This window comes from Aegilops tauschii, chromosome 1, assembly GCF_002575655.3.
Source record: "Aegilops tauschii subsp. strangulata cultivar AL8/78 chromosome 1, Aet v6.0, whole genome shotgun sequence".
NCBI classification, from domain to species: domain Eukaryota; kingdom Viridiplantae; phylum Streptophyta; class Magnoliopsida; order Poales; family Poaceae; genus Aegilops; species Aegilops tauschii.
In genome coordinates, this window is record NC_053035.3 from 36143983 (window position 1) to 36154185 (window position 10203).

Here is a 10203-nt window from a genome sequence, read left to right on the forward strand (position 1 = left end):
CTGCATCATGTATTTTACTCATCAGTGTTTTGGGACACCGAGTCTTGCAAAAACTCTTTGCATGTGACTTTGGCAAGAATCACTCCTTGGCGTTTTAAATGCTAAAAGGTTTTAGCATCTTGTCAATATGTATTCATTGCTTAGCCCCATTAGGTAAATCTATCTCCATAGATCATCATGCCTAATATTGAGGCTATTTCGCCTAAGCACTTCATCGAAAAACTATTTTCAAATGAAGTCCTAATTTGTGTCAAGAAATTTATTTCCAATTACCAATGTGCCAAGCACATAAGGTTTTTAGAAATATTATTACGCTCCCACTTACTTTCTTGATTTACAAGCATCTTCGTTACCCATTGATGAAGTCAAAACCCCTTTGACCATTTCATCAAAACACGAAGATTCCAACTCCATTTTGCTCTCTTCTGTCCATTGCTGGAACTCTGAAGTTTGCATACCTACTAGCATCCTCTGGATCGACAAATTACTTTGGACTATGTCATATACAAGTCCTAGCTTTCATTTCCATCAGATGGAAATCCTTTTATCATCCATGTTTCATATCTCATGATTGAAATATGTATTAATTGCTAGTTCAACCCGAACCGACTTTAAGCATCGCTACGATGAAAACAACCTCATCGTATTATTTCAACAAGTCGAGCTTTATGGATAAAACATTTTATCCGTATCAGTTTTAAGTTCCATAAATATTTGTTAGACTCTAAGTCTTCCGAAAGGTGTATCAAGGTTTTAATCTTGAATCACTTATATGGAAACTAACTCGGGTTGTATTGGCATTTAGCCAATTCCGGAGTCAGGGCCCATCAACGCTTCCTTGTGTATCGTAGGTATAATGTTGTCTAACAACAATATCTCGTTTGCGCACCTGAGAGGTTTGCACGAGCCTTGCCTACGTGGTTCAGCTGCAAGTTCGACCGAAGTTCATACATTTTATTGTAGAGACTTTTGTATCAGTCGCGGTAGGAAACTCTGGAATTTCTTCCAAGGTCTCTTTCCTTTGATCTGATGAAGATACTGTTTATCTCGTCGAGTTACACTATTCTCCGACTCACCTTTTAGAAAGAACCATTCTCTTTAAAAGCACACCGTTTCGCGGCAAAACTATTTGCCTCGGTATAGTGAGGGAGGAATACCCAACATTTTGGTATAACCTACAAAGTAGCACTTGTCTGATTTGGAATAGGTTTGTAACCTTTTACACAAGCCCCATATTCCAAATGTTAAGAAAAGATATAACATGGTTGGGCGTACCATACCATGGCTTCATTTCAACAGACCCGATGTAGCTCTTTTCAGTGTAAAAGCCGCAGTCTCTAAAGCATCACTTTAAAAGGGATAATGGCAAATTTATTTATGTCATATTTGACCTTACCATGTCATAAATGGTTTGATTACATCTCCACAGACTTTCCACTTGCAGTGGTGTTCCGGGAGGTGCAAGTTTATGAAACCCCTTTCACAACTCATCAGACATTCGCTAAGCATGTAACTCAAATATTCCTTTGTGCAATCAAATTGCAGAAACATAATTTTCTTGTTACAATAACTTCTACTTCATTTTTGAGAACCTTTCGAATGATTTCAAAAGATCCAGACTTACGTCTCATCAAGTAAATATCCATATATCTACTTGAGTCATTTCTGAAGATAAATAAATCCACCACTAACAACACTTATCGGACTACACACATCAAATGTATGATCACTAATAAGTTTGTTGTTCATTCCTTATGGCCTGTGAACGGTATTTTAGTCACTTCACTTTTCGGAGGAAAGTTGCAAGTGTCAGATGATTCAAAATCAAAAAGACTTCAAAATCCATCATAATGGAATTTTCCATGCGGGTTTCTCCAATGTGACCAAATGTAGTGCCACACTTGTGTGGTATTCTTTTAGTCTTGCGACATTTAGCGTCAGTGTTATGGATGTATCATATTACCCTCAATATTCATAACATACGTCCCATCGATGATGGAAGTATGGCCCTTATGTTATTCATAATACTTAACAACAATTGTTGTTTTTATGAACAACTCTTTTGCAACAAACATTGTGCAATGGGCTAGAGTGTATGAAACTCTAAAATGAATTATGAAAGTAAACCCAGAGGTATTGTATTATTATCAATATTCATAACATACATCTCATTCATAATGAAAGTATGGCCCTTGTGTTATTCATAACATCGAACATAAAAAGTTCTCTTATGAACAACCTTCTTGCAAGATACCTTATGCAATGGGATAGAGTTTGTAAAACTCTAAATGAATTATGAAAATAAATACAGACGGCAATACACCGATGGAAGGTATAGTAACATTTACTATGTTCCCTGTGTATACCTTAACCTCATTTCTAGCTAGTCTTTCAGGCCATAGTAGTTCTTACATCGAGTTGCAACAGAATGCAATCGAGCGGGCATTTTTGTGATGAACTCACAATACCCAAGAATTAGTGATTAACATGTTTAACCATAATTCGCAAGAACTATATCTTTGACCAGCCTTCTATACATCAAAAACTTGTATGACATTCATACATGAGCTGGATATTTCAGTCTTCTTTCCTTTTGCCTTTATACTTCTAACAGTTTAACTTTTAGTATTTCTCCTACTCTTAGAAGAAGCACCCAACTTAAGAGTGGCATTAGCCCCGGACTTCCTAGGCGTGTAAGTCATACTAACACCCTTTGGACACTTCCTTTCTCTTTAAGTTGTTGTTTTATTCACCTTTCATTATATGACAGGCGTTCTTCTGGATCCCTTTCCCAACAGTCAAATGCATAGTAAACACTTTTACTAATACTTGCAAACAAACATTGCTTTGTTTGTATCTGAAAATAATTTTCAGTTCCATGAATATCATATAACTATCCCAACTTTCGAAGTTTGGGTTTCATGGAAGCAAACATATTCCACTTGACCATAACAGAATTCTAGCTTTTGGATCGAAGGACGAGAGTCACATGATCCATAGCATTAGCGGGAGGATACGGAAAGCATGCGATAGGACAAAGTTCTTCTCGGCACTTTTGAGGACAATCCTCATATTACGTTACCAATTGTAAAGTTTTAACCAGATATTTAACATCTATTCAATTTTAATAGGGAAGGTGGAAATGCGAGCCATTATTCTACAACTATTATGCAAGAAACACTTAGACAGTGTTCATAATTAATTGCACTGAGAATTAAACATGTTAATTCAACTGTGCGCTCCCACTCAAATCAATATCTCTCACAATTAATTTTGAGTGATACAAGATCCAGACTTCAATTCATCGCCATAGAATCATCATCTCATAACGGGAATTTTAATCGGTAGGCCAACTTGCCGATCACATCTCTATGTGACTCTTGCTCATCTTTCGATGCGTGTGTTCCGAGCTCAGGACGATCCTGCCATGAACGTCAAGACAACCAAGTGATCTTGCTGCGAGGTCTGACCTCACCCGCCTCACACTTCTATAATCGTTCGTACCCATGCATCCATGGCGCACCCCGAAAAGATAGGTGCCGTGACGGTGCTACACTTGGGAGAACACTAACTACTTGATATTTTAAGTGAGAGATCACCCTAATAAAAGCGACTACCGCGCAATCAAGAAGGGTGCATCATAAGGGATAAACATCTCAGGCAATTCATAATAGCATGATATGGTATAGCCCTTTCTGACGGAGAAGTGTTTCATTTCTTCGTCTTCGGCATTCGCGTCGGTGGTCACCTTCACGAAGATTGCCACCACCTTGTCGATGCACCAGATAATATCGCTATCTCTATAGCTAACAAAATAATGCATTACAACAAGGTTGACACGCAGGTCATTAAAATGCAATCATATGGCTCCAGCCATCATGCCGAATCATGACACGCAGGTCATGTTAATCAAATTACATCATATAGTCATCTCATACATAATCGAATTAGTATGAGCACTGCTATACCACATCACATGCACATCCTGCAAAACCAAGTTAGACGCCTCTAATAGGTTTATGCAAAATTTTATTTTACGTGGCTTCTAAGGTTTTGACTTAAACCGCAGCTACCAACGTTTTATCATCAAGTATGATTATTCAGGTTGCTAGATTAACATCTCGGGGTGTATGAAACACGGGATAATTAAATCTCGAGCCCCATACTAAACTTCGTCATACGCATGACCCCCGTGCAGATCATATCTGCAATGCCCTTTCATCTGCGAATTTCATCTTTCTTTTGACTACGGCAGAACCCAAAGAACTGATAGCACTTCCATGATCAATCAGGATCACGGATTGCCAGAACTTTGTCAAATTCCACCATGCTGTCTCGAGATTGAGCAAACGCAAATTCTAGGGAAGCAACAAGAACCTCAGGTAACAGATTTCATCTGTCACCCGCATAAATAATTTTTAGCAATAGATCTCATCTACTACCTAATTATATTATGCAATACCCATACATCTCCATGTATTCTAGATCGAAACCTGCATCTACGCATAGCACGGCTCTTGATGCCACTGTAGGGGTCCGCAGAAGAAAACAAAAATTTTCCGACCTACGCACCAGCCCAGGACCACTATGGAGACTACATACATGGTTTGATCTTTTTCGTTACCAACTCATAGCGCAGCGGGAAGTAGAGTCGATGACGATCGGCGGTGCAGATCCCCGCAGCTAGGATTTACAACCTCCCAACCGCGAGGATGTATACCCTCATCTGCTCCTCAGACAGCCCTCCGGGAGGCGGTCGAACAGCCCCCCGGACGGTGTCGCGGACAGCCCTTCGGGAGGACCTTCAAAACTCGAACGGTCACTCGGACAGCCCTTCGGGAGGACCTTCGAAACTCGGACGGTCACACGGACAGCCCTTCGGGAGGCACTCACGAACTAATACCGAAACTACGATCTCTCTACAGAGTTGCACACATACGGTGTCATCTATCGGGCAGGGCTTCGCCGTCCAGAACTAGTTCCCACCGGAACCCAGACAGCCTTTCGGCTCTACGAAACTCTTTTCGTGGGAGGGAGAGAAGAAGCCAGATAATGCATGGCATGTGTATGAGAGCAAGGGATGAGTGTGGAGGGCTGCCCCTCCACCTCTATTTATAGGAAATCCCAAGGGGGTAGGGTAGTTTCACAAAAAACCCAAAATGCACATGAATGAAGTCCTTCCACAAGGACCTAGGAGTGAAACCAAGGAACAAGAGGGTCCCCAAGGGGGGATACCCCATGTGGCCGGCCACACCCCCATGAGGGGCCCAAAAAATGGCTCCTATCCATCCATGTCATCCCCAAGATCTTTTGGAGCAAAGCCCCAAAAGGTGGCTTTCCATAAAGTAACCATAAAGCTGATTTTCACTATTCACGACGATATTTTTCAGCGTCTGATCGAACTGAAAATATTTATGTGGGCTAAGAACATTTCCAGTACCCACTAAAATGATTTTCAACGCGTTCCGAAACAATTCCGGTTTTAGTGATTTTCATCTGCGAAACGCATCTGAAGTGGCTCCGGCAGCTCCGGAACATTTCCGGTTTTTATCTCAGAAAATTCCAAAAAGCTTCCAGAATGGTTCTGGCATCCTCCAAGAATTATCAGGCATGTGCCGAAACCAATTTGACTTAATGGTGTATCCCGAAACAACTTTTCGGTATCATCGAAACTTATCCGATGACCTCTCTCTGCGGTACGATTCCGCTGTCCGAAACTTTTCGGTGTCCGAAACTTATTCGGTGATTTTCTCTCAGACTCCCTGTCTAGTATTCAGCAGATAGATGACCCTTAAGCGTGTGACCCTATAGGTTCGGTGAAGTATAGACATGACCCGGAACCCCTTCCGATCAATGATCAACATCGGAGCCGTGGACACCCATATTGACCCCTATACCCACACGAATAAATATTCGAGTGAACCTCCAGTTGCCGTGTGCTATTCCTGTTGCTTCGCGATATGTTACAAATACCCGAGGTGAGACATGTTGGCATTCCCGTGGATCAACAACTTGTCCACTATGCTAGTTACCTCGTTACCGGTATTGTTCTCTTTTCTCGTTATCGTGTTCCGGCATCCCCGTGATCAAATCACAAAGTGTCTGGCCAGACGATGATGGATACCGTAACACCGAGAGGGCCCAGAGATATCTCTCCATCGTCGGAGGAGCAAATCCCAATCTTGAGCTATCAAGTTACTTGACACACTTTTCCATGAACCCGTAAGCCGCCGTAATAGCCACCCATTTACGGATGACGTTTAACAAACCCCAAAGTTCATGAAGCAAGCATGAAGAAACTCGATACTCTCATGGTCTAAGGAATCATGCAAACGTTAACCATCTCTGTGTTATGTACCAATAAACTTGTGACGAATGAATCTCATAGCATAACATCAATCCGGGTCGATTCAACACAAATGTTCTCTTAACATTGTGCCCTCAAAGTTGCTGGCATAGACATGCCCATGACCAGGAAAACAGAATCATCATGCAACACTTGAGCTAGTCTTAGAGGCCAGACTAGGAATACTTCTTACCGTTTATTCCCACTGTGGGTAGTCTAAGCAGGCTATAAGGAATAGAATAATATATATGTGCTTATTAGTTGGAGGAAAGAGAAGAGAAGCAGGCTCTTGGTTAGTAGAGCCAACTGCAACACGAGACCCAAGACACTTTGTGAGGATGTAAGGTGGGCCAACTATTGATAAACTAGTACATATATAAAACTTATTATTGTACATGCCCGCTAAGAGGTTGGTTGTATATGACATGGCAACTACTTATAGCCGACCCTTGGCTGTATTATTAACCATGCTCTTAGTGAGGTAGCTATTGTATATCATAGACGACTAGCTAGTATCAGACTAGCCACAGTGGGAGTAACTTCAGCAGTAACATCGACTCCGACTCAGCAAACTTGCTTATGTGGCAATAAGTTAATGAGGAGAGAGATAGTTTCAGTAACTTAGCTAGTTACTGTAACATCACATGTCCCAATGCAATATGAGTCCATAACTTAATAAATGAAGCTTTGCATGACACTACACTTATGTTACTACCCACTATGAAGGTAGTAACATAGTCTAGGGATATGTGTATGTTACTAGTGTATGTTGCTCTCCATTGCGGCTAGTCTCATACTCCCTCCTTTCCCGTTTAGGCTGGTTGTAATGGTAGTATCATAAGCGGTATCATGCATGCCAACTAGACTTTCTGGATGATGTGGCACACAATTAAATGAGGAAAGAGAGGATGTGGTATCATATCATGATACTGTGTCATATTAAATGTTGTACTACTACTTTCTGTGATGCATGACAATTAATAAGGCAACGTAAGATACTAACTTATGATATTATGCATTACGGAAGTAGTATCATACACTATCATATGCATGATACTAGTATATGATACTCCCCATTACAACCAGCCTTATAGGGCTCAATTCAAAAATCTCACCAACCAAGGTAGATGGTGAGTGATGGAATACTTTTTGTGGTTTGCAAAAACACCCAATTAATGCTTTTGTTTTCCTCAAAAAATTATGTTTTCCAATGTATTAATTGCAATACATGCATGCATATATAAAGTACATGCATTGGTCAACTTTCTCTTAATACTTGCATGCAATGATTTAATGCACCTTGAAATCTGGACATGTGATGGGGAACAACCAAATTGAGCCTTATAAAATGGAAAAACTAAAATTTTGAGATAAACCTATAAACCGGAAAGGAGGGAGTATATATGCATGATAGTAGTATATGATAGGCAATACCTCCGTAATGCACGCATGCATAGTATCATAAGTTAGTATCTTAGGTTCCTTATTAATTGTCATGCATGACACAAAGTAGTACAATATTTAATATGATATGGTATCATGATATGATACCACACCCTCTCTTTCCTTATTTAACTGTGTGCCACATCATCCAAAAAATCTAGTTGGCATGCATCATACGGCTTGATACTCCCATATTACTACCAGCCTTATTAGGGTGGCCATAGTGGGGGTATCATGGCCAGTATCATGCACTCGGGAATAGAAAATATGATGATGTGGCAAAGAAGCAGTAACATTGGTAGATACCATATAGTAGCATAGCAGGATTGACTATTCGTCACCCTGGGTGAGAAATAGTTATTCTTCACCCCCCTCTATTTTATCACCAATGCACTGTAATTTTATGTTCCGTAAGTTTTGTCTTATTTCTGACGCACAAAGAGATTGTAAGAAAATCTATAATCGTCGTAAAAAATATTTTATGTTATGTAAAATTACAAACGTAAAAAACATAGTGTAAATATACATAAACTCCAAATTTTCTTGTCTTATGACCTATTTTTTTTCTTATACCAAATTTTACGTACTTGAATTTCAAATGTAATTTAATTATGAAGTGATCGTAAGATTACCTCGGGTGAAGAATAACTTATTCTGCACCCTAAGTGATGAATATCATCACTATATATATATAATAAATGCTATACTACTTTGTGTCATGCATGGCCATAAATACGGTCATCTATGATATATACTACACTATGATACTATATATGCACTGTGAAGGTACGCACGTAGTATCATACACTAGTATCATATGTATGATACTATATATATATATATAGTATATGATACACCCCATTATATAAGGCTGGCCATAGTGGTGGTATCATAGTCGATGATGTCATGCACTCGGAAATAGCAAGTATGCTGATGTGGCAACGATTTAAATATATATAAAGAGGGTTAGAGTAACATATAGGTAGATGTCGTATCATGTTAAATGCGATGCTAATTTGTGTCATGCATGGCAATAAATATGATATATATATATATATGATACTATACTCTATGTATTATACTATGCGATATAATTAATTAAAGGTAGTATCATACATTAGTATCATATATACTGTATATTCATGATACTATTATGTGACACTCTCCACTATACTCGTGATCTCTTACCGTGGAAAAAAATTGGAGGCGAAACGATGAACTCATGTTTTCATTCGAACAAAAATATGATGTTAGGTAACGTAAATTTTTTCAAAGAGCACCGTTGGATACTCCCGGATCGAACGGCAATCCTCATCCCTTTCACAAGAAATGCAGTCCGGCTAGGAATTGATTTATATGCCAACATGCACGGTAAATGCCAAAAAATGTCTTACATATAGCACAGGAGACCTGAAATGCGCCAGCAAATCAAACCCGTGGTAAAATTGTGATTGGTTTACGTGGGAAAAATTTAGAGGCGAAACGATGAACTCACGTCTTTATTTCAAAATTATTACGTCTTCATTTCAAATGAAATTATTCTGTTTGTGCACACGAGCGCTTAGAGGCAACCGTTTGCATAGGCCTTTCCGTGCGCGCGGCGACCGGGGATATTTTTCACCCTTTTCACCTAGGCCGCCAACACCCGGAGTTCCCAACACCCACCCACCGTCCGCTCGCGTTTCACTCAACTAGTCCACCCAATCTCCTTCTCCAGCTCCCCCTCCCCCAGATCCACAGCAGAACCCTCTCTGGTGCCACCGTGCTAACCCCGGCCGTGTGCCCGCTCTTCGGCGTCAAGCCTACCTCCACTGCCGTTCCCAACACGCGGCGACCCACGCCTCGCCGTCTTCGTTTGCTCGCCAGCCACCCTCAAGCATATCGATGCAGTAACCCTCGCCTCTCCTGTGGTCCAGCCGGGTTTGCATTAAGAAGCCTGTTAGTTACTGCTCTCCGTCGCGGTGAGGCATATTTCCTCGCAACCCCTCTTCCAATTTCGTTCCGTATGTTCCCAAATTGGCTATGAAATAACGGAGAGCGTATATATGTTCATTATCTACCTTCCTTACTACATATAAGCTGTATTTGTTCCAATACGTTACTGCATATTTACAGATCGCGGGCACCCGAGTCACACAAACTTAACAAGTTAGCCGTACATTTTCTAAATTATTGCATGGCATGTTTAGAAAGCTTGATACCAAGTTGTTAGTTTTATGCTTATCCTCCTTTCCTGAGTTTCGCATGTGTTCTCTGTAGATGCCGAGTAGCAGCGACAACACTCATTCAGGCCATGTATCTTCATCTGATTCGGACAACCCTAGATCTTCAGCAGATTGTGAGGGATCAAGTATTCTTGAACGGGATAGAGCTGCAACAATTACCCTTCCGGTCAGGACACGGAGGAACGCTCC